The 27,076-nt window shown below is 42.6% G+C and overlaps 1 protein-coding gene and 18 non-coding genes across 19 annotated transcripts in view; 1 reads left to right on the top strand and 18 right to left on the bottom strand.

The window, feature by feature from the left end:
* The window catches only part of LOC133552148 (FRAS1-related extracellular matrix protein 2-like), a 206,283-nt gene that overhangs the window by 101,038 nt on the left and 78,169 nt on the right, over window positions 1-27,076 (top strand). The gene's annotated exons all lie outside the window — the stretch shown is intronic.
* Window positions 867-938, bottom strand: trnaw-cca (transfer RNA tryptophan (anticodon CCA)). The gene has a single exon. It is a non-coding gene; the product is annotated as a tRNA-Trp (tRNA).
* Window positions 1,501-1,572, bottom strand: trnaw-cca (transfer RNA tryptophan (anticodon CCA)). Its single transcript has one exon. It is a non-coding gene; the product is annotated as a tRNA-Trp (tRNA).
* On the bottom strand, window positions 2,024-2,095 carry trnaw-cca (transfer RNA tryptophan (anticodon CCA)). Its single transcript has one exon. It is a non-coding gene; the product is annotated as a tRNA-Trp (tRNA).
* Window positions 3,297-3,368, bottom strand: trnaw-cca (transfer RNA tryptophan (anticodon CCA)). Its single transcript has one exon. It is a non-coding gene; the product is annotated as a tRNA-Trp (tRNA).
* Window positions 3,914-3,985, bottom strand: trnaw-cca (transfer RNA tryptophan (anticodon CCA)). Its single transcript has one exon. It is a non-coding gene; the product is annotated as a tRNA-Trp (tRNA).
* trnaw-cca (transfer RNA tryptophan (anticodon CCA)) lies at window positions 4,437-4,508 on the bottom strand. Its single transcript has one exon. It is a non-coding gene; the product is annotated as a tRNA-Trp (tRNA).
* Window positions 5,234-5,305, bottom strand: trnaw-cca (transfer RNA tryptophan (anticodon CCA)). Its single transcript has one exon. It is a non-coding gene; the product is annotated as a tRNA-Trp (tRNA).
* Window positions 5,866-5,937, bottom strand: trnaw-cca (transfer RNA tryptophan (anticodon CCA)). The gene has a single exon. It is a non-coding gene; the product is annotated as a tRNA-Trp (tRNA).
* On the bottom strand, window positions 6,781-6,852 carry trnaw-cca (transfer RNA tryptophan (anticodon CCA)). Its single transcript has one exon. It is a non-coding gene; the product is annotated as a tRNA-Trp (tRNA).
* Window positions 6,966-7,037, bottom strand: trnaw-cca (transfer RNA tryptophan (anticodon CCA)). The gene has a single exon. It is a non-coding gene; the product is annotated as a tRNA-Trp (tRNA).
* On the bottom strand, window positions 7,718-7,789 carry trnaw-cca (transfer RNA tryptophan (anticodon CCA)). Its single transcript has one exon. It is a non-coding gene; the product is annotated as a tRNA-Trp (tRNA).
* Window positions 7,921-7,992, bottom strand: trnaw-cca (transfer RNA tryptophan (anticodon CCA)). The gene has a single exon. It is a non-coding gene; the product is annotated as a tRNA-Trp (tRNA).
* trnaw-cca (transfer RNA tryptophan (anticodon CCA)) lies at window positions 8,318-8,389 on the bottom strand. The gene has a single exon. It is a non-coding gene; the product is annotated as a tRNA-Trp (tRNA).
* trnaw-cca (transfer RNA tryptophan (anticodon CCA)) lies at window positions 9,377-9,448 on the bottom strand. Its single transcript has one exon. It is a non-coding gene; the product is annotated as a tRNA-Trp (tRNA).
* trnaw-cca (transfer RNA tryptophan (anticodon CCA)) lies at window positions 9,562-9,633 on the bottom strand. The gene has a single exon. It is a non-coding gene; the product is annotated as a tRNA-Trp (tRNA).
* Window positions 10,300-10,371, bottom strand: trnaw-cca (transfer RNA tryptophan (anticodon CCA)). Its single transcript has one exon. It is a non-coding gene; the product is annotated as a tRNA-Trp (tRNA).
* Window positions 10,503-10,574, bottom strand: trnaw-cca (transfer RNA tryptophan (anticodon CCA)). The gene has a single exon. It is a non-coding gene; the product is annotated as a tRNA-Trp (tRNA).
* On the bottom strand, window positions 12,339-12,410 carry trnaw-cca (transfer RNA tryptophan (anticodon CCA)). Its single transcript has one exon. It is a non-coding gene; the product is annotated as a tRNA-Trp (tRNA).

Here is a 27,076-nt window from a genome sequence, read left to right on the forward strand (position 1 = left end):
CGCCCTACCTTTGCACCACAAGATCCCCAGAATTCATTAGTCTGACAGGAGGAGTTTGCTTCAAAGTTAAATGATCGCTACCTGATTTGAAGATGCAACATTCTGATCCAGCATCAGATGTGCTACCCTTGCAACTCAACTACCTCACTGCTGGAGCTTTTTGTTCATCATAGACCAGACGGCATACAGTACAGCCACGAGATCTCAACAGTTGTGGAGTCTTGTTCATCGTGGACCCAACTGCATACAGTAGAGTGGTATGCTTGGTATAGAATACCTTTTTCTGTTTTCTGTTCACGAAACCAATTCCGAACAGGCGTTAGATGTGCTACCCTTGCAACTCGAGGACCTTTTTGATCATCATAGACCAGAGGGCATGCAGTAGAGCCACAAAATCTCAACAGTTGTGGAGTCTTGTTCATCGTGGACCCAACTGCATACAGTAGAGCGCTATGCTTGGTATAGACTAACTTTGTCTGTTCCCAGTTTACAAAGCAAAGTCCATGAAAATAATTCTGAGATGAGTTTGCCTCAAAAGAAAATAATCTGTACCTGATTTGAACACGCAACATTCTGATCCGGCATCAGATGTGCTACCCTTGCAACTCGAGGACCCCATTGATGGAGATTTTTGTTCATCATATACCAGACGACATACAGTACAGCCAGGAGATCTCAACAGTTGTGGAGTCTTGTTCATCGTGGACCCAACTGCATACAGTAGAGTGGTATGCTTGGCATAGAGTACATTTTTCTGTTCCCAGTTTACTTTCTTCATCGTGTACCCGATTGCATATAGTTAAGTGGTACGCAAGGTATAGAATACCTACTTTCCCCCAGAAAAAGAAGTAATAAAAGAAGTATCGTGACCTCAACGTGATTTGAACACGCAACCTTCTGATCTGGAGTCAGACGCGCTACCATTGCGCCATGAGGTCCTCATAGATAATATTTCAAGGTTGTTTTCCAGTAGGTGGTGTGAGTCAAAAAGTAGGAATTGATCGATATGTGTGGGTTTTCGATAAACCCCGACACGGGGTCTACTGTTTTCTCCAATGTGGACATCAAAGTCTAAAAAAGGCAACTTACGTTCTTTGACATCCTCACCTGTGAACCTCATGTTTTTGTCCACGGAGTTCATGTGCTGGGTGAAGGCTTGCCTTTCTTGGTTCCTGATTTCCACCCATGTGTCATCCACATATCAGTCTGACGGAGGAGTTCGCCTCAAAGGAAAAAACTCTACCTGAATTGATCACTCAACATTCTAATGTGGAGTCAGATGTGTTAGCTACCCTTGCACTTCTACGAACCCATTGCTGGAGTTATTTGTTCATCATAGACCAGACAGCATACAGTACAGCTCCAGGATCTGAACATTTGTGGAGTCTTGTTCATCCTGGACCCAACTGGTATGCTTGGTACAGAATACTTTTTCTGTTCCCACTTTACAAAGCAAAGTCCATAAAAGGAACAACGGGATGAGTTCCCCTCAGAGTAACATGACCTCAACGTGATTTGAACACGCAACCTTCTGATCTGGAGTCAGACGCGCTACCGTTGCGCCATGAGGTCCTGTTAGTTTTCGAATTGTGTTCATTGTGTAGCTGAATGCATATATTAAAGTGATGTGCAATGTGTAGAATACCTTTCCCCCCACAAAAATAATGCAAAATATCGAAAGGAGGAACTTGCCTCGGAGGAACATGACCTTGTTGTGATTTTAACACGCAGCCTTCAGATCCTGAGTCAGAAACACTACCTTTGCGCCACAAGATACCCACAGTTCATGTGTTTGGAACCCTTGCATTTCGAGGACCCCCATTGATGGAGCTTTTTATTCATCATAGACCAGACGGCATACAGTAAAGCCACGAGATCTCAACAGTTGTGGAGTCTTGTTCATCGTGGACCCAACTGCATACAGTAGAGTGGTATGCTTGGTATAGAATACCTTTTTCTGTTCCCAGTTTACAAAGCAAAGTCCATAAAAGAAACAATGGGATGAGTATGCCTCATAGAAACATGACCTCAACGTGATTTGAACACACAACCTCCTGATTTGGAGTCAGACGCGCTACCATTGCGCCATGAGGTCCTGACAGTTTTTTCTAACTTATTCATCATGTACCCGAATGCATATAGTAGTGGTATGCAAGGTATAAAATACCTGTGTTCCCCACCAAAATAATTGTTGAGTAATGAAAGGAGGAACTTGCCTCAGAGGAACATGACCTCGACGTGATTTGAACACACAGCCTTCAAATCCTGAGTCAGAAGCTACCTTTGGGCCACAAGATACCTGCGGTTCTTGCGTTTTGACGGAAAGACTTTGCCTCAAAGCAAAATCGCTACCTACTTTCGCAACATTCTGATCTAGAAACATTACCTCAACGTGATTTGAACACACAGCCTTCTGATCTGGAGTTAGACGCCCTACCTTTGCACCACAAGATCCTCAGAATTCATTAGTCTGACAGGAGGAGTTTGCTTCAAAGTTAAATGATCGCTACCTGATTTGAAGATGAAACATTCTGATCCAGCATCAGATGTGCTACCCTTGCAACTCGACTACCTCACTGCTGGAGCTTTTTGTTCATCATAGACCAGACGGCATACAGTACAGCCACGAGATCTCAACAGTTGTGGAGTCTTGTTCATCGTGGACCCAACTGCATACAGTAGAGTGGTATGCTTGGTATAGAATACCTTTTTCTGTTTTCTGTTCACGAAACCAATTCCGAACAGGCGTTAGATGTACTACCCTTGCAACTCGAGGACCTTTTTGATCATCATAGACCAGAGGGCATGCAGTAGAGCCACAAAATCTCAACAGTTGTGGAGTCTTGTTCATCGTGGACCCAACTGCATACAGTAGAGCGCTATGCTTGGTATAGACTAACTTTGTCTGTTCCCAGTTTACAAAGCAAAGTCCATGAAAATAATTCTGAGATGAGTTTGCCTCAAAAGAAAATAATCTGTACCTGATTTGAACACGCAACATTCTGATCCGGCATCAGATGTGCTACCCTTGCAACTCGAGGACCCCATTGCTGGAGATTTTTGTTCATCATAGACCAGACGGCATACAGTACAGCCAGGAGATCTCAACAGTTGTGGAGTCTAGTTCATCATGGACCCAACTGCATACAGTAGAGTGGTATGCTTGGTATAGAATACATTTTTCTGTTCCCAGTTTACTTTCTTCATCGTGTACCCGATTGCATATAGTTAAGTGGTACGCAAGGTATAGAATACCTACTTTCCCCCCAGAAAAAGAAGTAATAAAAGAAGTATCGTGACCTCAACGTGATTTGAACACGCAACCTTCTGATCTGGAGTCAGATGCGCTACCATTGCGCCATGAGGTCCTCATAGATAATATTTCAAGGTTGTTTTCCAGTAGGTGGTGTGAGTCAAAAAGTAGGAATTGATCGATATGTGTGGGTTTTCGATAAACCCCGACACGGGGTCTACTGTTTTCTCCAATGTGGACATCAAAGTCTAAAAAAGGCAACTTACGTTCTTTGACATCCTCACCTGTGAACCTCATGTTTTTGTCCACGGAGTTCATGTGCTGGGTGAAGGCTTGCCTTTCTTGGTTTCTGATTTTCACCCATGTGTCATCCACATATCAGTCTGACGGAGGAGTTTGCCTCAAAGGAAAAAACTGAACCTGAATTGATCACTCAACATTCTAATGTGGTGTCAGATGTGTTACCTACCCTTGCACTTCTACGAACCCATTGCTGGAACTTTTTGTTCATCTTAGACCAGACCATGATCTCAACAGTTGTGGAGTCTTGTTCATCGTGGACCCAACTGGTATGCTTGGTATAGAATACTTTTTCTGTTCCCACTTTACAAAGCAAAGTCCATAAAAGGAACAACGGGATGAGTTCCCCTCAGAGTAACATGACCTCAACGTGATTTGAACACGCAACCTTCTGATCTGGAGTCAGACGCGCTAGCGTTGCGCCATGAGGTCCTGATGGTTTTCGAATTGTGTTCATTGTGTAGCTGAATGCATATAGTAAAGTGATGTGCAATGTGTGGAATACCTTTCCCCCCACAAAAATAATGCAAAATATCGAAAGGAGGAACTTGCCTCGGAGGAACATGACCTCGTTGTGATTTTAACACGCAGCCTTCAGATCCTGAGTCAGAAACACTACCTTTGCGCCACAAGATACCCACAGTTCATGTGTTTGGAACCCTTGCATTTCGAGGACCCCCATTGATGGAGCTTTTTATTCATCATAGACCAGACGGCATACAGTACAGCCATGAGATCTCAACAGTTGTGAAGTCTTGTTCATCGTGGACCCAACTGCATACAGTAGAGTGGTATGCTTGGTATAGAATACCTTTTTCTGTTCCCAGTTTACAAAGCAAAGTCCATAAAAGAAACAATGGGATGAGTTTGCCTCAGAGAAACATGACCTCAACGTGATTTGAACACGTAACCTCCTGATTTGGAGTCAGACGCGCTACCGTTGCGCCATGAGGTCCTGACAGTTTTTTCCAACTTATTCATCGTGTACCCGAATGCATATAGTAGAGTGGTATGCAAGGTATAAAATACCTGTGTTCCCCACCAAAACAATTGTTGAGTAATGAAAGGAGGAACTTGCCTCAGAGGAACATGACCTCGACGTGATTTGAACACACAGCCTTCAAATCCTGAGTCAGAAGCTACCTTTGGGCCACAAGATACCTGCGGTTCTTGCGTTTTGACGGAAAGACTTTGCCTCAAAGCAAAATCACTACCTGCTTTGAAGACACAATATTCTGATCTAGAAACATTACCTCAACGTGATTTGAACACACAGCCTTCTGATCTGGAGTTAGACGCCCTACCTTTGCACCACAAGATCCCCAGAATTCATTAGTCTGACAGGAGGAGTTTGCTTCAAAGTTAAATGATCGCTACCTGATTTGAAGATGCAACATTCTGATCCAGCATCAGATGTGCTACCCTTGCAACTCGACTACCTCACTGCTGGAGCTTTCTGTTCATCATAGACCAGATGACATACAGTACAGCCACGAGATCTCAACAGTTGTGGAGTCTTGTTCATCGTGGACCCAACTGCATAGAGTAGAGTGGTATGCTTGGTATAGAATACCTTTTTCTGTTCCCAGTTTACTTTCTTCATCGTGTACCCGATTGCATATAGTTAAGTAGTACGCAAGGTATAGAATACCTACTTTCCCCCCAGAAAAAGAAGTAATATGACCTCAACGTGATTTGAACACGCAACCTTCTGATCTGGAGTCAGACGCGCTACCGTTGCGCCATGAGGTCCTCATCTATAGCATTTCAAGGTTGTTTTCCAGTAGGTGGTGTGAGTCAAAAAGTAAGTATTGATCGGTATGTGTGGGTTTTCGATAAACCCCGACACGGGGTCTACTGTTTTCTCCAATGTGGACATCAAAGTCTAAAGAAGGCAACTTACGGTCTTTGACATCCTCACCTGTGAACCTCATGTTTTTGTCCACTGAGTTCATGTGCTGGGTGAAGGCTTGCCTTTCTTGGTTCCTGATTTCCACCCATGTGTCATCCACATATCAGTCTGACGGAGGAGTTTGCCTCAAAGGAAAAAACTGTACCTGAATTGATCACTCAACATTCTAATGTGGTGTCAGATGTGTTAGCTACCCTTGCACTTCTACGAACCCATTGCTGGAGCTTTTTGTTCATCTTAGACCAGACCATGATCTCAACAGTTGTGGAGTCTTGTTCATCGTGGACCCAACTGCATACAGTAGAGTGGTATGCTTGGTATAGAATACCTTTTTCTGTTCCCAGTTTACAAAGCAAAGTCCATAAAAGGAACTAAGAGATGAGTTTGCCTCAGAGTAACATGACCTCAACGTGATTTGAACACGCAACCTTCTGATCTGGAGTCAGACGCGCTACCGTTGCGCCATGAGGTCCTGATAGTTTTCGAATTCTGTTCATTGTGTAGCTGAATGCATGTAGTAAAGTGATGTGCAATGTGTGGAATACCTTTCCCCCCCCCACAAAGAAAATGTAAAATATCGAAAGGAGGAACTTGCCTCGGAGGAACATGACCTCGTCGTGATTTTAACACGCAGCCTTCAGATCCTGAGTCAGAAACACTACCTTTGCACCACAAGATACCCACAGTTCATGTGTTTGGAACCCTTGCTTTTCGAGGACCCCATTGATGGAAATTTTTATTCATCATAGACCAGATGACATACAGTACAGCCACGAGATCTCAACAGTTGTTGAGTCTTGTTCATCGTGGACCCAACTGCATAGAGTAGAGTGGTATGCTTGGTATAGAATACCTTTTTCTGTTCCCAGTTTACAAAGCAAAGTCCATAAAAGAAACAATAGAATGAGATCGCCTCAGAGTAACATGACCTCAACGTGATTTGAAGACCCAACCTTCTGATTTGGAGTCAGAAGCGCTACCTTTGTGCCTTGAGATACCTGCGGTTCATGCGTTTGACGGGAGTTTGCCTCAAAGCAGAATCCCTACCTGATTTGAAGACACAACTTTCTGATCTGGCATCGCATGTGCTACTCTTGCACCTCGAAGACCCCATTGATGGAGATTTTTGTTCATCATAGACCAGATGACATACAGTACAGCCACGAGATCTCAACAGTTGTGGAGTCTTGTTCATCGTGAACCCAACTGCATACAGTAGAGTGGTATGCTTGGTATAGAATACCTTTTTCTGTTCCCAGTTTACAAAGCAAAGTCCATAAAAGGAACAATGGGATGAGTTTGACTCAGAGGAACATAACCTCAATGTGATTTGAACACACAACCTTCAGATCTGGAGTCAGACGTGCTACCACTGCACCATGAGGTCCTGATAGGTGGACACCTTTGTTCATCATGTACCTAATGAATACAGTAAAGTGGTTCACTGGGTATAGGATACCTATTTCCCCGTCAAAAAAAGGAGTAATGAAAGGAGAAACATGACCTCAACGTGATTCGAACACGCAACCTTCTGATCTGGAGTCAGACGCGCTACCATTGCGCCATGAGGTCCTTATACTTACCTGACTTTGTTCATCGTGTACCTGACTGCATGTAGTACAGTGGTCTGCTTGGTATGGAATACCTCATTCTGTTCTCAGTTCGCAAAACAAATTCCATAAAGGGAATGACAGAAGGAGTTTTCCTCAAAGGAAAATGTCCTCGACCTGTTTTGCAACAATACAGTGGTATGGAAGGTATAACATACATGTTTCTGTTCCTAAAACGACGTCCATAAAGGAATGACTGGAGGAAGTTACACGCATATTATGCCACCAAGTCCCCATAAGTAAAGTTCCCTGTTTATCGCAGACCTGACTGGATCTAGTACAGTGGTATGCAAGATATACCATACCTTCCCCCCCCCCCCCAAAATAAAGTCCATGAAGTAAAGGCATGAGGAGTTTGCCTCGGACAAACATGAACTCAACATGAGCTTGCAGCTTTCTGGTCTGATATGGGGTCAGATAGGCTAGCCTTGCACCTCGAGGAGCCCATTGCTGGACCTTTTTGGTCATTACAGACCAGATTGCATACAGTACAGCCATGTGATCTCTACAGTTGTGGAGTCTTGATCATCATGGACCCAACTGCATACAGTACTATGCTTGGTATAGACTAAGTTTTCCTGTTCCAAGTTTACAAAGCAAAGTCCATAAGAAGAATGACAGGCTGGCCTATTTATTATAACATGACCACAACGTGATTTGAACACGCAACCTTCTGATCTGGAGTCAGACGCGCTACCATTGCGCCATGAGGTCCTGATAGTTTATTTTAACTTATTAATCGTGTACCCAAATACATATAGTAGAGTGGTATGCAAAGCATAGAATACCTGTGTTCACCCCCAAAAGATTTGTGAAGTAATGAAAGAACTCGTCTCAGAGTAACATGACCTCGGCGTGATTTGAACACACAGCCTTCTGATCTGGAGTCAGACGCGCTACCGTTGCGCCATGAGGTCCTCACAGTTTATTCTTCTGATCGGACGAATTGGCCTCAAGGGAAAATTATCTCTAACTGATCAGAACACACAGAATTCTGATCTGGCATCAGATGTGCTACCCTTGCAATTCGAGGACTCCATTGCTGGAGCTTTTTGTTCATCATAGACCAGACGGCATACAGTACAGCCACGAGATCTCAACAGTTGTGGAGTCTTGTTCATCGTGGACCCAACTGCATACAGTAGAGTGGTATGCTTGGTATAGAATACCTTTTTCTGTTCCCGGTTTACAAAGTAAATACCATGAAAAGAAACAACGTGCAGAATTCGCCTCAAATAAACATGACCTCAACGTGATTTGAACACGCAACCTTCTGATCTGGAGTCAGACGCGCTACCATTGCGCCATGAGGTCCTGATAGTTAATTTACTTTGTTCATCGTGTACGTGAATGCATGCAGTACAGTAGTATGCTTGGTATAGAATACCTTAATCTGTTTTCTGTTCACAAAACAAAATCCCAACAGGCGTGACATGTGCTACCCTTGCAACCCTTGGTTGGAACTTTTTATTCAAACCTTATTCAAACCTTTTTCTGTTCCCAGTTTACAAAGCAAAGTCCATAAAAGGATCTAAGAGATGAGTTTGCCTCAGAGTAACATGACCTCAACGTGATTTGAACATGCAACCTTGTGATCTGGAGTCAGACACGGTACCATTGCACCATGAGGTCCTGATAGCACAAGGAATTTGTTTGTTTTGTACCCGAATGCATATAGTAAAGCGGTATGCAAGGTATAGAGTACCTATTTACCACCTGTTGCGCCATGAGGTCCTCATAGGTAGAGGTTTAAGATTGTTTTCCAGTGGGTGGTGTGAGTCAAAAAGTAGGTATTGATGTGTTTTCGATAAAACCTGACATGGTGTCCCCTGTTTTCTCCAATGTGGACATCAAAGTCTAAAAAAGGCAACTTACGGTCTTTGACATCCTCACCTGTGAACCTCATGTTTTTGTCCACGGAGTTCATGTGCTGGGTGAAGGTTTGCCTTTCTTGGTTTCTGATTTTCACCCATGTGTCATCCACATATCAGTCTGACGGAGGAGTTCGCCTCAAAGGAAAAAACTGTACCTGAATTGATCACTCAACATTCTAATGTGGTGCCAGATGTGTTAGCTACCCTTGCACTTCTACGACCCCATTGCTGGAGCTCTTTGTTCATCATAGACCAGACGACATACAGTACAGCCACGAGATCTCAACAGTTGTGGAGTCTTGTTCATCGTGGACCCAACTGCATACAGTAGAGTGGTATGCTTGGTATGGAATACCTTTTTCTGTTCCCAGTTTACAAAGCAAAGTCCATAAAAGAAACAATGGGACGAGTTTGCCTCAGAGGAACATAACCTCAATGTGATTTGAACACACAACCTTCAGATCTGGAGTCAGACGTGCTACCACTGCGCCATGAGGTCCTGATAGGTGGACACCTTTGTTCACCATGTACCTAATGAATACAGTAAAGTGGTTCACTGGGTATAGGATACCTATTTCCCCGCCAAAAAAAGAAGTAATGAAAGGAGAAACATGACCTCAACGTGATTCGAACACGCAACCTTCTGATCTGGAGTCAGACGCGCTACCGTTGCGCCATGAGGTCCTGATACTCACCTGACTTTGTTCATCGTGTACCTGACTGCATGCAGTGCAGTGGTCTGCTTGGTATGGAATACCTCATTCTGTTCTCAGTTCGCAAAACAAATTCCATAAAGGGAATGACAGAAGGAGATTTCCTCAAAGGAAAATGTCCTCGACCTGATTTGCAACAATACAGTGGTATGGAAGGTATAACATACATGTTTCTGTTCCTAAAACAACGTCCATAAAGGAATGACAGGAGGAAGTTACACGCATATTATGCCACCAGGTCCCCATAAGTAAAGTTCCCTGTTTATCGCAGACCTGACTGCATCTAGTACAGTGGTATGCAAGATATACCATACCTTCCCCCCCCCCCCAAAATAAAGTCCATGAAGTAAAGGCATGAGGAGTTTGCCTCGGACAAACATAACCTCAACATGAGCGTGCAGCTTTCTGGTCTGATATGGGGTCAGATAGGCTAGCCTTGCACCTCGAGGAGCCCATTGCTGGACCTTTTTGGTCATTACAGACCAGATTGCAGGTGATCTCTACAGTTGTGGAGTCTTGATCATCATGGACCCAACTGCATACAGTACTATGCTTGGTATAGACTAAGTTTTCCTGTTCCAATTTTACAAAGCAAAGTCCATTAGAAGAATGACAGGCTGGCCTATTTATTATAACATGACCTCAACGTGATTTGAACACACAGCCTTCTAATCTGGAGTCAGACGCGCTACCGTTGCACCATGAGGTCCTGATAGTTTATTTTAACTTATTAATCGTGTACCCAAATGCATATAGTAGAGTGGTATGCAAAGCATAGAATACCTGTGTTCACCCCCAAAAGATTTGTGAAGTAATGAAAGAACTTGTCTCAGAGTAACATGACCTCGGCGTGATTTGAACACACAGCCTTCTGATCTGGAGTCAGACGCGCTACCGTTGCGCCATGAGATCCTCACAGTTTATTCTTCTGTTCGGACGAATTGGCCTCAAAGGAAAATGATCTCTAACTGATCAGAACACACAGAATTCTGATCTGGCATCAGATGTGCTACCCTTGCAACTCGAGGACTCCATTGCTGGAGCTTTTTATTCACCATAGACCAGACGGCATACAGTACAGCCACGAGATCTCAACAGTTGTGGAGTCTTGTTCATCGTGGACCCAACTGCATACAGTAGAGTGGTATGCTTGGTACAGAATACCTTTTTCTGTTCCCAGTTTACAAAGCAAATTCCATAAAATCGAACAACTAGAGGAATTCACCTCATAGAAACATGACCTCAACGTGATTTGAACTTGCAAATTTCAGATCTGGAGTCAGACGTGCTACTGTTGCGCCATGAGGTCCTTCCATTAAATATTTTACCGCTTATTCCCTTTCGGGGTTGCGGGGGGCGCTGGTGCCTATCTCAACTACAATCGGGTGGCAGGCGGGGTAAACCCTGGACAAGTCGCCACCTCATTGCAGGGCCAACACAGATAGACAGACAACATTCACACACTAGGGACCATTTAGTGTTGCCAATCAACCTATCCCCAGGTGCATGTCTTTGGAGGTGGGAGGGAGCCGGAGTACACCGATGGAACCCACGCATTCACGGAGAGGACATGCAGAAAGAGCCTGAGCCCGGGATTGAACCCACAACTACTCAGGGCCTTTGTATTGTGAGGCAGATGCACTAACCCCTCTGCCACCGTGAAGCCCGCCATGAGGTCTTGATAGCTGTTTAACTTTGTTCATCGTGTACCTGAATGCATGCAGTACAATGGTATGCTTGGTATAGAATACCCTACTCTGTTTTCTGTTCACGAAACCAATTCCGAACAGGCGTTGGGAAGACTATGTGGCCTGGGAACGCTTCGGGATCCCACGGGAAGAGCTAGACGAAGTGGCTGGGGAGAGGGAAGTCTGGGCTTCCCTACTTAGGCTGCTGCCCCCACGACTCGAACACGGGAAAGCGAAAGAGGATGGATGGATGGATGGAAGTTGGACTTGATTCCTTAGTTGTCCCTGAATCCTTAGAATACCCTTTTGTGTTCCAAGTTTACAAAATGAAGTCCATTAAAGAACAACAGGAGGAATTGGCCTTTTGAGAAACATGACTTGAACACAACCTGCTGATCAGAGGCTAGAGACACTACCCCTGAGCCACAAGGTCCCCACAGTTCTTATTCATCGATGACCATGGATGAAGTACTGGCTGTCCAGAGTCGAGACCCAGGATGGACCGCTCGCCTGTGTATCGGTTGGGGACATCTCTACGCTGCTGATCCGCCTCCGCTTGAGATGGTTTCCTGTGGACGGGACTCTCGCTGCTGTCTTGGATCCGCTTGAACTGAACTCTCGCGGCTGTGTTGGAGCCACTATGGATTGAACTTTCACAGTATCATGTTAGACCCGCTCGACATCCATTGCTTTCGGTCCCCTAGAGGGGGGGGGTTCCCACATCTGAGGTCCTCTCCGAGGTTTCTCATAGTCAGCATTGTCACTGGCGTCCCACTGGATGTGAATTCTCCCTGCCCACTGGGTGTGAGTTTTCCTTGCCCTTTTGTGGGTTCTTCCGAGGATGTTTTAGTCGTAATGATTTGTGCAGTCCTTTGAGACATTTGTGATTTGGGGCTATATAAATAAACATTGATTGATTTTTCTGTTCCCAGTTTACAAAGCAAAGTCCATAAAAGAAACGACGGGATGAGTTTGCCTCAGACAAACATGACCTCAACGTGATTTGAACACGCAACCTTCTGATCTGGAGTCAGACGCGCTACCGTTGCGCCATGAGGTCCTGATAGTCATCATACTTTGCTCGGGTGACATATGATAAAGTGGTACGCAAGGTATAGAATACCTCCCCCCGCCAAAAAAAAATTGTAACGAAGGAGGAACATGCCTCAGAGGATCATGACCTCGACGTAATTCGAGGACACAGCCAGACATGCTACATTTGCGCCTCGAGATACTCGCGATTCATGCGTTTGACCGGCAAACTTGGCCTCAAAGCAAAATCTTTACCTGGTTAGAACATGCAACATTCTTGATCTGGCATCAAATGTGCTACCCTTGTACTTCGAGGACCCCATAGCTGGAGCGTTTTATTCAGCATACACCAGACGGCATGCAGTAGAGCCACGAGATCCCAACAGTTGTGGAGTCTTATTCATCGTGGACCCAACTGCATACAGTAGAGTGGTATGCTTGGTATAGAATACCTTTTTCTGTTCCCAGTTTAGAAAGAAAAGTCCGTAAAAATAATGATGGGATGAGTTTGCCTCAGAGTAACATGACCTCTATGTGATTTGACCACGGAACCTTCGGATCTGGAGTCAGACGCACTACCGTTGCACCATGAGGTCCTGACAGATCGAGTGCATTTTTCATTGTGGACCCAAATGCATACAGTAAAGTGGTATACGAGGTATAGAACTAAAGAGGTATACGAAAACAAAGTCCAAAGAGGAATGACAGGAGGAGCTTGTCTCAGAAGAACAGTACCCTGTCTTGATTTGAACCAACAACCTTCTTAAGTGGAGTTGGACACACTGCCATTGATCCACGAGGTCCCCGGAGTTAAAGATCCTTGTTCAGCGTAGACCAGAATGCATACAATACAGAGGTATACTAAAACAAAGTCCATAAAGGAATGACAGGAGGAGCTTGTCTCAGGGGAACAGTACCCCGTCTTGATTTGAACCAACAACCTTCTTAAGTGGAGTTAGACACACTGCCATTGATCCACAAGGTCCCCGGAGTTAAAGATCCTTGTTCAGCGTAGACCAGAATGCATACAATACAGAGGTATACGAGGTATAGAACTAAAGAGGTATACTAAAACAAAATCCATAAAGGAATGACAGGAGGAGCTGGTCTCAGAGGAACAGTACCCTGTCTTGATTTGAACCAACGACCTTCTTAAGTGGAGTTAGACACACTGCCATTGATCCACGAGGTCCCCGGAGTTAAAGATCCTTGTTCAGCGTAGACCAGAATGCATACAATACAGAGGTATACTAAAACAAAGTCCATAAAGGAATGACAGGAGGAGCTGGTCTCAGAGGAACGGTACCCTGTCTTGATTTGAACCAACGACCTTCTTAAGTGGAGTTAGACACACTGCCATTGATCCACGACGTCCCCGGAGTTAAAGATCCTTGTTCAGCGTAGACCAGAATGCATACAATACAGTGGTATACGAGGTATAGAACTAAAGAGGTATACTAAAACAAAGTCCATAAAGGAATGACAGGAGGAGCTTGTCTCAGAGGAACAGTACCCTGTCTTGATTTGAACCAACGACCTTCTTAAGTGGAGTTAGACACACTGCCATTGATCCACAAGTTCCCCGGAGTTAAAGATCCTTCTTCAGCGTAGACCAGAATGCATACAATACAGTGGTATACGAGGTATAGAACTAAAGAGGTATACTAAAACAAAGTCCATAAAGGAATGACAGGAGGAGCTTGTCTCAGAGGAACAGTACCCTGTCTTGATTTGAACCAACGACCTTCTTAAGTGGAGTTAGACACACTGCCATTGATCCACAAGGTCCCCGGAGTTAAAGATCCTTCTTCAGCGTAGACCAGAATGCGTACAATACAGTGGTATGCAAGGTATAGAGTACTGTTTTTTTTCCTCAAAACAAAGTCTGTAAGGTCACGAGGAGAGGATATTTCCTCAGAAAAACATGACCCTGACGTTATTTGAACAAGCAGACCTGACCTGAAGTCAGACGCGCTACCTTTGTGCCACAACATCCCCACAGTATTTGCGTTTGATGGAAGGAGTTTGCCTCAAAGGAAAATCTCTACCTGATTTGAACACACAACATTCTGATGTGGCATCCGATGTGCTACCCTTGAACCTTGAGGACCCCGTTGCTGGATTGCGAACCATCTGAGTAGGCACAGGGCCTACGAGCAAAAAAATGTAACTACGGAATGGAATAAATCCCTATACTTGATACTTGTCGAGGGATATCTGTGGTGTTCCCAGACTTCTCGACTATCTGGCGCTCCGGACCTCATTCTATGCGGCAGTTGAAAACCTGGAAAAGCATGGAGGTCGACAACTTTCTTGTTTGGGGCTGGGTGAAGGAAAATAGTATCAAGACTTTCCTGGGGTTTAACTTTGCGTCTACAGCTACGTGTGTTGTCGTACTCGCCGCTTACGAGTACACGTCTCAATTAAAATAGAACTACAGATCTCAACGTCATGTATGTCCTGAAAGCTTCGTTAATGATTGCTGCTTTTAGAAAAAGCTGAACTCTTTTTAGGCTTTGCTCACATTTGCTTAATTTCATCCAGATTCGCAGAGGTGGTGGTTTACGAAAGAAATACGATCAACGACAAGGTAACACTTAAATGGGAAACACTAAACGTTAAAAGTACATCAAACAGACCTTTAACGAACGTTCTTTGCCTTTTTGTACTGGAGTGCGCCGTACTTTTCTTGTCGTTTTTCGTAAAATCTTGCACTCTTTTGCCCTTACCTCTAGAGGAACTCTGAAGAAACTTGTATCCTAGGCGCCGTTTGAACGATTCCAACAGCATTAAACGAAAACGCAATGACAACAGACGTTAGCTGGCCCACCACTTCGAGTCTCCCATAGTCAGGTGAATACAACCGATAGACCCTATGGTAGGAAGTATTGGAACACACCGCCATCTTAATCAGTGACAGGTTGGACTTGTAGATGATGTGGTCCTGATGGCTTCATCTGGCCAGGATCTTCAGCTCTCACTGGATCGGTTCGCAGCCGAGTGTGAAGTGACCGGAATGAGAATCAGCACCTCCAAGTCCGAGTCCATGGTTCTCTCCCGTAAAAGCGTGGTTGGGGAGGAGACCCTGCCCCAAGTGGAGGAGTTCAAGTACCTAAAAGTCTTGTTCACGAGTGAGGGAAGAGTGGATGGTGAGATAGACAGGAGGATCGGTGCGGCGTCTTCAGTAATGCGGACGTTGTACCGATCCGTTGTGGTGAAGAAGGAGCTGAGCCGGACGGCAAAGCTCTCAATTTACTGGTCGATCTATGGTCATGAGCTTTGGGTCATGACCGAAAGGATAAGATCACGGGTACAAGCGGCCGAAATGAGTTTCCAGGTCTCTCCCTTAGAGATAGGGTGAGAAGCTCTGCCATCTGGGAGGAGCTCAAAGTAAAGCCGCTGCTCCTCCACATGGAGAGGAGCCAGATGAGGTGGTTCGGGCATCTGGTCAGGATGCCACCCGAACGCCTCCCTAGGGAGGTGTTTAGGGCACGTCCAACCGGTAGGAGGCCACCGGGAAGACCCAGGACACGTTGGGAAGACTATGTCTCCCGGCTGGCCTGGGAACGCCTCGGGATCCCCCGGGAAGAGCTAGACGAAGTGGCTGGGGAGATGGAAGTCTGGGCTTCCCTGCTTAGGCTGCTGCCCCCACGACTCGAACACGGGAAAGCGAAAGAGGATGGATGGATGGATGGAAGTTGGACTTGATTCCTTAGTTGTCCCTGAATCCTTAGAATACCCTTTTGTGTTCCAAGTTAACAAAATGAAGTCCATTAAAGAACAACAGGAGGAATTGGCCTTTTGAGAAACATGACTTGAACACAACCTGCTGATCAGAGGTTAGAGACACTACCCCTGAGCCACAAGGTCCCCACAGTTCTTATTCATGGATGACCATGGATGAAGTACTGGCTGTCCAGAGTCGAGACCCAGGATGGACCGCTCGCCTGTGTATTGGTTGGGGACATCTCTACGCTGCTGATCCGCCTCCGCTTGGGATTGTTTCCTGTGGACGGGACTTTCGCTGCTGTCTTGGATCCGCTTGAACTGAACTCTCGCAGCTGTGTTGGAGCCACTATGGATTGAACTTTCACAGTATCATGTTAGACCCGCTCGGCATCCATTGCTTTCGGTCCCCTAGAGGGGGGGGTTGCCCACATCTGAGGTCCTCTCCGAGGTTTCTCATAGTCAGCATTGTCACTGGCGTCCCACTGGATGTGAATTCTCCCTACCCACTGGGTGTGAGTTTTCCTTGCCCTTTTGTGGTTTCTTCCGAGGAAGTCGTAGTCGTAATGGTTTGTGCAGTCCTTTGAGACATTTGTGATTTAGGGCTATATAAATAAACATTGATTGATTGATCGTGGATTCCACTGCCTACGCTATGGTTGTATGCAAGCTACTCTCCCCACTGTAGCGAATGCCCCAGTAGACCCTGTATCAATCATCGGATCATTGGCATCCAACCTCAACAAAAGCACACAAAGACTCACAGACACTCTCCAACTTCTTGAAAGTCGTTCATAGAAGAGTAAAGTCCGCATTTTTTCTTCATGTCTGGTAGCGTCACATATTTGGTGGTCGTGTGATGGGTGATGAGCCAGGACGACACCAACGGGGAATCGCCGAACAAAAGGCTTTATTTGTTTCAACGAACCTTAGACTTGAACTGCAGCTTCCAGGAGAAAAAGTATGGGCATTATTACTCTTCTGATGTCCTCTCGGACAATTGCGACTAAATACCCCTTTTTGTAATTCTAGCCTTGGGGCCGGCCAGGCAATCTATTCCTGACATTATTCCTTTGATCCGTTTGAGTCTGATGACTTCTGTGGTAGAAAAGTCATCCTGTTCGTGACGCCAATTTTATGTGGTAGAAAAGTCTGAATCTTAAACCGGAACAATAGAGATTGTTACAACAGTTGTATTTACTCATAATCAGATAGTACAAAGTTGGATAGCGTTTTCATTTCGGGCTCCAGTACTCTGCCCTCCCGGTAACAGTTCGAGATGCCACCTCAGTAGAAGCATTTAAGTCTCACCTTAAAACTCATTTGTATACTCTAGCCTTTAAATAGACTCCCTTTTTAGACCAGTTGATCTGCCGTTTCTTTTCTTTTTCTCCTATGTCCCACTCTCCCTTGTGGAGGGGGTCCGGTCTGATCCGGCCTGTGTATCGGTTGGGGACATCTCTGCGTTGCTGATCCGCCTCCGCTTGGGATGTTTTCCTGCGGAATCCGCTGTGAACGGGACTCTCGCTGCTGTGTTGGATCCGCTTTGGACTGGACTCTCCCGACTGTGTTGGATCCATTATGGATTGAACTTTCACAGTATCATGTTAGACCCGCTCGACATGCATTGCTTTCCTCCTCTCCAAGGTTCTCATAGTCATCATTGTCACCGACGTCCCACTGGGTGTGAGTTTTCCTCACACCCAGTTACTGCTTGTAACTTCCAGTAGGAATGTCGGACAGACATGAAACAAAAACCTCTATGTAGGTCTCACTTAGACCTACAATTTAATATTTGAAATCCTGCAGAAAAATCAACAGGAAGTAAAAAATTACCCCTTCAAAATAAAAGTTTTGTAAACACCCGTCACCTTTTTTCAAATGTTATCTCCTCTGAGCCCGTTTGTCGTTTTGGCTTCAAACTCGCGCAGGATTAAAAGTTATTGAAAGAGTTTTGATAAGTTCTCCGGTTAGGATTTTACGCGCCTTCAAAAAAAACCCTGCGCAAATTTTCCTAAAAAATGACGTTTTTGCCTCTTTGAGCTGTAATTTGGCCTACTTAAAATGCTTCAAAGTGCAAGTTAAAGCTCTCTTATGCAGACCTAAAGCCATTTATCAACAACATCCAGAATCGCCGATCTATAATTTGACCCCCTTAACATGCTTTAAAACTCACCAAATTTTACACACACATCAGGACTGGCAAAAACTGCCATCTAATAAAAAACCAAACCCCAGAAATCTAAATTGCGCTTAGCGGCCCCTAGGAAAATACCCAGACAAAACTGCATGTAACTTCTGTTAGAAATGTCGTAGAGACATGAAATAAAAACCTCTGTTGGTCTGACTTAGACCAGGGCTCGAGTAGCGGCGGCAGCAGCCAAAGGCGGACCCGACCAACGCTGCTTGCAGCTTTAATGTTTTTATTATCACTCCTAAAATCCAAACCTGCGTTCCGTTAGGATTCCAATTGTCGTGGGGGCAAGAGCCACCACTCTCTAGAGAGATTTTAATGGACATGTGCACTTTAGAAGATATCCAAGAGCATCTTTACTTAGTAGAATAATCCTCTAAAGGATTCTGTGACCACATGCTAGCTCACAATCACAGAAGGAAACATGGCGGTCCTTCCTCAGGTTGTTCGAGACACTGCAGTCCCTCTTCTGGTCCATCTTTGGTCTGATCAGCCTCTACGTGACCAACGTGGACGCCGACCACCAGTTCACAGAGTTTGTCGGGGCCACCATGTTCGGCACGTACAACATCATCTCCCTGGTGGTGCTGCTCAACATGCTCATCGCCATGATGAACAACTCCTACCAGCACATCGCGGTGAGTACTTACTCACACCCCGGCAGGTCCGGACTTGATGGAAGCGGTTTGCGCTCTTTTTTTCCCCCCGTAGGACCACGCCGACATCGAGTGGAAGTTCGCCAGGGCGAAGTTGTGGATGAGCTACTTTGAGGAAGGGGCCACTCTGCCGCCGCCCTTCAACATCGTCCCCAGTCCAAAGTCTTTCTGGTACCTCATGTGCTGGATCAGGACCCAAGTGTGTCGCCGGACGAGCTCCACCAGACACAACACCATCGGGACTCTCGGAGTGAGTCAACTGATTAATGCAAGAATCATATTGATTTTTAAAACATATTCACAAGGGATAAAGTTAGTAGGTTGTGTTCCTTGTTTGATTAATTTTGACTGATAACCTTGATACCAACGGTGCATGTTCCTGCCAGTCACTAGTTTCAGCCTACATGTCTGTCATGAAAGCAAGGAACCTATTGGTTTTAAACAACACGACCAAGCTGCTTGCCAAGCTAGCTCAACTTAAGCTTAGATACTGCAGGTACGTGTCCCTTACCTGCGCTTTGCCAAGAATTGTTTTCGGCCTCAATTATACAACTCGGTACGTGACACGTGCTAATTGTTAGCATGCTAAGGTTAGCATGTTAGTTTGCTAACATTAGAATGCTAACTTTTTTGCAGATTTTTTTTAACCCTATCCCTTAAAGTCATAAAATTCGGTACGTGACACATGTTAATTGTTAGCAAGCTAAGGTTTGCATGCCAGTTTACTTACATTAGAATGCTAGTTTTTTGGACAATTTTTTTAACCGTATCCCTTAGAGTCGTAAAACTCTATATGTGACACATGCTAATTGTTAGCATGCTAAGGTTTGCATGCTAGTTTGCTAACATTAGAATGCTAACTTTTTTGCCAATTGTATTAACCGTATCCCTTAGAGTCATAAAACTCGGTACGTGACTCATGCTAATTGTTAGCATGCTAAGGTTTGCATGCTAGTTTGCTTACCTTAGAATGCTAACTTTTTGGCCAATTTATTTAACCGTATCCCTTGGAGTCGTAAAACTCGGTATATGACACATGCTAATTGTTAGCATGCTAATGTTAGCATGCCAGTTTGCTAACATTAGAATGCTAACTTTTTAGCCAATTTTTTTAACCCTATCCCTTAAAGTGATAAAACTCAGTATGTTACACATGTTAATTGTTAGCAGGCTAAGGTTTGCATGCCAGTTTGCTAACATTAGAATGCTAACTTTTTAGCCAATTTTTTTAACCGTATCCCTCCGAGTCATACATCTTGGTTTGGGACACATGCTAATTGTTAGCATGCTAAGGTTTGCATGCTAGTTTGCTAACATTAGAATGCTAACTTTTTAGCCAATTTTTTTAACCGTATCCCTCAGAGTCATACATCTTGGTGTGGGACACATACTAATTGTTAGCATGCTAAGGTTTGCATGCTAGTTTGCTAACATTTGAATGCTAACTTTTTAGCCAATTTTTTTAACCTTATCCCTCAGAGTCATACATCTTGGTGTGGGACACATGCTAATTGTTAGCATGCTAAGGTTTGCATGCTAGTTTGCTAACATTAGAATGCTAGCTTTTTTGCCAATTTTTTAACCCTATCCCTTAAAGTCATAAAACTCAGTATGTGACACATGCTAATTGTTAGCATGCTAAGGTTTGCATGCTAGTTTGCTAACATTAGAATGCTAACTTTTTAGCCAATTTTTTTAACCCTATCCCTTAAAGTCATAAAACTCGGTACGTGACACATGTTAATTGTTAGAAGGCTAAGGTTTGCATGCTAGTTTGCTAACATTAGTATGCTAACTTTTTAGCCAATTTTTTTAACCCTATCCCTTAAAGTCATAAAACTCGGTACGTGACACATGTTAATTGTTAGAAGGCTAAGGTTTGCATGCTAGTTTGCTAACATTAGAATGCTAACTTTTTGGCCAATTTTTTTAACCGTATCCCTTAGAGTCGTAAAACTCGGTACGTGACACATGCTAATTGTTAGCATGCTAGTTTGCTAAAATTAGAATGCTTACTTTTTTGCCAATTTTTTTAACCGTATCCCTTAGAGTCATAAAACTCAGTATGTGACACATGCTAATTGTTAGCATGCTAGTTTGCTAAAATAAGAATGCTAACTTTTTTGCCAATTTTTTTAACCGTATCCCTTACAGTCATAAAACTCAGTATGTGACACATGCTAATTGTTAGCATGCTACTTTGCTAACATTAGAATGCTAACTTTTTGCCAATTGTTTTAACCCTATCCCTTAGAGTCATAAAACTCGGTACGTGACTCATGCTAATTGTTAGCATGCTAAGGTTTGCATGCTAGTTTGCTAACATTAGAATGCTAACTTTTTTGCCAATTTTTTTAACCGTATCCCTTGGAGTCGTAAAACTCGGTACGTGACACATGTTAATTGTAAGCATGCTAGTTTGCCAAAATTAGAATGCTAACTTTTTTGCCAATTTTTTTAACCGTATCCCTTACAGTCATAAAACTCAGTATATGACACATGCTCATTGTTAGCATGCTAGTTTGCTAACATTCAAATGCTAACTTTTTTGCCAATTTTTTTAACCCTATCCCTCAGAGTCATAAAACTCAGTATGTGACACATCCTAATGGTTTGCATGCTAGTTTGCTAACATTAGCATGTTAACTTTTTTGCCAATTTTTTTAACCGTATGCCTCAGAGTTCGCTCGGTCATAAAACTTGGTACGTGACACGTGTTAAGTTAATGAGAACCTGGTTTATTTTGGTGCACTGCAAACGCCATTCTTGTTGACGAAATGGTAAGAAAATGTGTTGTTTTTGTCGGGTGTTTTCTGTGCAGAGGCGGGCTGCAGAGAACCTGAGGATAAACCATCAGTACCAGGCAAGCTCCGCCTCTTCCTCTCTGTATACGTGTGTGTGTGTGTGTGTGTGTGTGTGTGTGTGTGTGTGTGTGTGTGTGTGTGTGTGTGTGTGTGTGTGTGTGCATGTGTGTGTGTGTTAGAGACAAAAAATTTCTATATTAGTTCATTTCCATCTGCTGATAGAAGACATTACCAGTGAGTCATGAGGAGTCGTTAGGGTGTGTATTTGCTGTCCTACTATTTGTGCGCCTCAGCAGGGTGGAGGGGGGTGGGTGGGTGGGTGGGGGCGGCAGTGAAGTGCGCTCCATTTTTTGGAGGGAGTCGTCGCCCGCCACTCGTCTCCCGCTCAACGGGCCGTGACTCCTCCTCCGTGGAAAGTGTGCTGATGGATGAACTGTGCGCAGGAGGTGCTGAGGAACCTGGTGAAGCGCTACGTGGCCGCCATGATCAGAGACGCCAAGACGGAGGAAGGCTTGACTGAAGACAACTTCAAGGTAGACGAGGACATGAAAGAAAACATCATTTTATATATATAAATATATTCAAAGTTACTGTGATTTATCCGTTACTAAAGATTTTTAGTAGCTTGTATGAACTCCCCTAAAGAGCAGGGAAACCTGCCAAACCGTCTACGGAAAAACCACGGCAACCTCGATGTCAATGACCTCTAATCGTACTCTGAATGTACTCATATGACCCAATGCAAACAACCTTCCCTAGTCATGGGCCATAAAAAAAACAATCCAACCAGTTTAATATGGAATTTTGCCCGCAGAAAGATCTCATTCATTTGGTTGAGATCAAGTGGAAGATATGTGTAAATCAGGTCACATTCACTTATATGACCCAATGCAAACAACCTTCCCTAGTCATGGACCATTAAGAAAAAAACAATCGAACCAGTTTAATATGGAATATCGCCCGCAGAAATGTTGCATTTATTCTGTTGAGATCAATTGGGTAATGTGAGTAATTCAGGTCAATGACCTTTGATCGCATTCATTTATATGACCCAATGCAAACAACCTTCCCTAGTCATGGACCATAAGAAAAAAAACAATCGAACCAGTTTAATATGGAATATTGCCCGCAGAAAGATCTCATTCATTTGGGTGAGATCAAGTGGAAGATATGAGTAAATCAGGTCAATGAGCTTTGATCACATTATTTTATATGAACCAATGCAAATAACCTTCGCTAGTCATGGACCATAAGAAAAAACAATCCAACCAGTTTAATATGGAATATCGCCCGCAGAAAGGTTGCATTCATTCTGTTGAGATCAATTGGGTGATGTAAGTAATTCAGGTCAATGACTTTTAATCACATTCACTTATATGACTCAATGCAAACAACCTTCCCTAGTCATGGACCATAAGGAAAAAAACAATCGAACCAGTTTAATATGGAATCTTGCCCGCAGAAAGATCACATTCATTTGGTTCTAATCGAGTGGGCAATGTGAGTAATTCAGGTCAATGACCTTTAATTGTATTCACTTATATGACCCAATGCAAACAACCTTCCCTAGTCATGGACCATAAGGAAAAAAACTATCGAACCAGTTTAATATGGAATATCGCTCGCAGAAAGGTTGCATTCATTCTGTTGAGGTCAATTGGGTGATGTAAGTAATTCAGGTCAATGACCTTTAAGAACATTCACTTATATGACTCAATGCAAACAACCTTCCCTAGTCATGGGCCATAAAAAAAACTATCCAACCAGTTTAATATGGAATTTTGCCCGCAGAAAGATCGCATTCATTTGGTTCTAATCGAGTGGGCAATGTGAGTAATTCAGGTCAACGACCTTTAATCACATTCATTTATATGACCCAATGCAAACAACCTTCCCTAGTCATGGGCCATAAAAAAAACATCCAACCAGTTTAATATTGAATATCGCCCGCAGAAAGGTTGCATTCATTCTGTTGAGATCAATTGGGTAATGTGAGTAATTCAGGTCAATGACCTTTAATCACATTCACTTATATGACCCAATGCAAACAACCTTCCCTAGTCATGGGCCATTAAAAAAACAAATCCAACCAGTTTAATATGGAATATTGCCCGCAAGAAATATTGTGTTTATTCTGTTGACATCAAGTGGGCAATGTGAGTAATTCAGGTCAATGACCTTTAATCGCATTCACTTATATGACCCAATGCAAACAACCTTCCCTAGTCATGGGCAAATTGGAAAAAAAAAATCCAACCGATACAAAATGTAAACAGACATGTTCACACATGACACAACCTGCTCACTGAACTTTGTCTTACCTTTTCCATGTCAGGAGCTAAAACAAGACATCTCCAGTTTCCGTTACGAGGTTATGGGCATGATGAAGACGGGGAGGCTGGCGCTGCAGGGCGAGCGCAAGACCGCCATCTGCGGCGAGGAGTCTGTCCTGGCGTACCCCAACGCCTCTGGCGCTCACGTTAAGAGCAACCGCTTCAAGATCGCCGCCTCCATCCTCAAACAGGTGGGCTCGGCGGCCCGGTCCAGGCCCCCCGAGGCCCCCAACGGCCTGCCCAACGGCGTCCTACCCCAAGCCGGCGCCAAGGAGACGTCCAACCGGCGGAGGGACTTCGGCAAAGACATGAAGGACTTGGGCTCGTTCCACAAACGCCACCGGGAACCTTCTCGGAACATGTACTCGTTATCAGAGGAGGCGGAGTCAGACGAACAGGGTACAATCAGGCCTTCACAGAAGGGAGACAGAGACAGACCCGGCCACTGTAGCTTACCGGACGACGAGGAGCGGGAGGAAGAGAGCATTTCCTGAACCCACTTTTGGATCTTCGGGGGACGGGCAAAGTGGTCTTACAAATAGCACATAACGTGGACGCACGGTTTAAACTACAGTTTTCCCCCCTGTCCCTCGCTTAAACCTTGAGTAAAAAATGCACTAAGACCTGGTAAGAGTTTGAGAGTGACGACCTCTGCTCACGGGTGCTCCTGGTGGTCGTTTGAGCACACTGCAGCTAGTCCTGGATAGTCCCGCTCCTTGATACTCTCGTCACACACGGGATTTTCACCGGCATGAGGCAAAAATACAACCGCACCTAATGTAGCAGGGAACCAAAACAGCAAAAAGGCGACATAAAGTCCTTAAAGGAAGTTGAATCTGTTTCTGCTTCCTGGTGCATGTAAGCCAAAATGCAGGTTCAATGGTCCAGCCAGGATTTTTACGGATTCAACCGATTAGAGTTGGTCATCTATAACACAAAGCTAAGATTTTTTTTTTGGATAGGAATTCTTCTCTGCTTTGTTTTTTGCTCTTCGTCCCCATTCAGGAAGTGAACATCCTCCGTCCAAGAATCAGTGTGTCTGGCCCCGCCCCTATAGCTACCCGCCCCCCACTGAAGGTGGTTTACAGAGCAGTATTTTGGTAGCCTTGGCCGTAGATATAAATAGATATGCCACGCCCCCTTTGGGCTGGGTTCCTACGGCGATTCTAAGCTCGTAGGGAAAAAGTGCTAAAAGGATAAGGCGCGGAAACGAAGATATCAAGAATGCCGGCGAGGGATGTAATGATTGGTGGTACAATAATAACCGGTAAAACATCACACGGTTATAAATACATAAATTGATTGATAACCAGGACATTGATAAAGTCACATACTGGTCATATTGCTTATTTACAGGTTACAAAAGTGCCCTCTGGTTGCATGGAGATATATATATATATATATATATATATATATATATATATATATATATATATGTATATATACAGTTTTTTATTTATTTTAATATTATTTAAAAACATAAATAAAAAAATAATAGAATATATATATATTATAAAAAAATCTATTTTTAAAAATGAATTACTTTCTAAAATTAATTTAAAAAATAATATATGTATATATATATATATATATATATATATTTTTTTTCTTTCTTTCTTCTTATTATTTTTGTTTTCAATCATTTATTTTAATTTTATTTAATAATACATAAATACAAAAAATATCTCTCTCTGTATGTATGTATATATATACATATATATATATATATATATATATATATATATATATCCATACATATATATTTTTTCTTATTATTATAATTTTTTTTTTAATAATTTATTTTAATTTTATTTAATAATATATAAATACAAAAACTATTTTTCTCTGTATATATATATATATATACAATTTTATTTATTTTAATAATATTTTAAAACATAAATAAAAAAATAATAAAATATATATATTATAAAAAAATCTATTTTTAAAAATGAATTGTTTTCTAAAATTAATTTAAAAAATTATATATATGTATAAAAATATATATATATATGTATATATATATATATACATACATATATATATTTTTTTCTTATTATTATTATTTTTGTTTTAAATAATTTATTTTAATTTTATGTAATAATACATAAATACAAAAAATATTTTTCTCTGTATATATATATATATATATATATACAATTTTATTTATTTTAGTAATATTTAAAAACGTAAATAAAAAAATAATAAAATATATACATAGTATAAAAAAATCTATTTTTAAAAATGAATGGTTTTCTAAAATTAATTTAAAAAAATTATATATATATATATATTTATACATACATATATATATTTTTTATTTTTTATTTTTATTATTATTATTTTTGTTTTAAATAATTTATTTTAATTTTATTTAATAATACATAAATACAAAAATATCTCTCTGTGTATATATATATATATATATATATATATATATATATATATCCATACATATGTATATTTTCTTATTATTATTATTATTTTTTTTTATAATTTATTTTAATTTTATTTAATAATACATAAATGCAAAAAATATTTCTCTCTCTCCCTCTATATATATATATAAATATATATAAATATATATATATATATATATATATATATATATGTATATATATATATATATATATATATATATATATATATATATATATATATATACATATATATATATATATATATATACTCCGCACTTCTCACACTTGGCGGTCCGATCCTCGGCTACATAAGCGAGCTCTTGGGACGTGGAACGTCACCCTCGCTTGGGGGGGAAGGAGCCTGGGCTAGTGCGCCAGGTGGAGAAGTTCCGGCAAGGGCTCTGGAACCAGTTCTCTCGATGTCTACTTAGATCTACTTATATCTATGGCCGTCATTGATTGTTTGGAAACCCCAGTGGAAGTTCTTGATGCCTGAAAAAAGGCGAAGATCCACTTTGGGACTCAGGGAGGCGTTTGTTGTGAATGTTATCACGGACGCAG

This window comes from Nerophis ophidion, linkage group LG04 (genome assembly GCF_033978795.1).
Source record: "Nerophis ophidion isolate RoL-2023_Sa linkage group LG04, RoL_Noph_v1.0, whole genome shotgun sequence".
Lineage (NCBI taxonomy): Eukaryota > Metazoa > Chordata > Actinopteri > Syngnathiformes > Syngnathidae > Nerophis > Nerophis ophidion.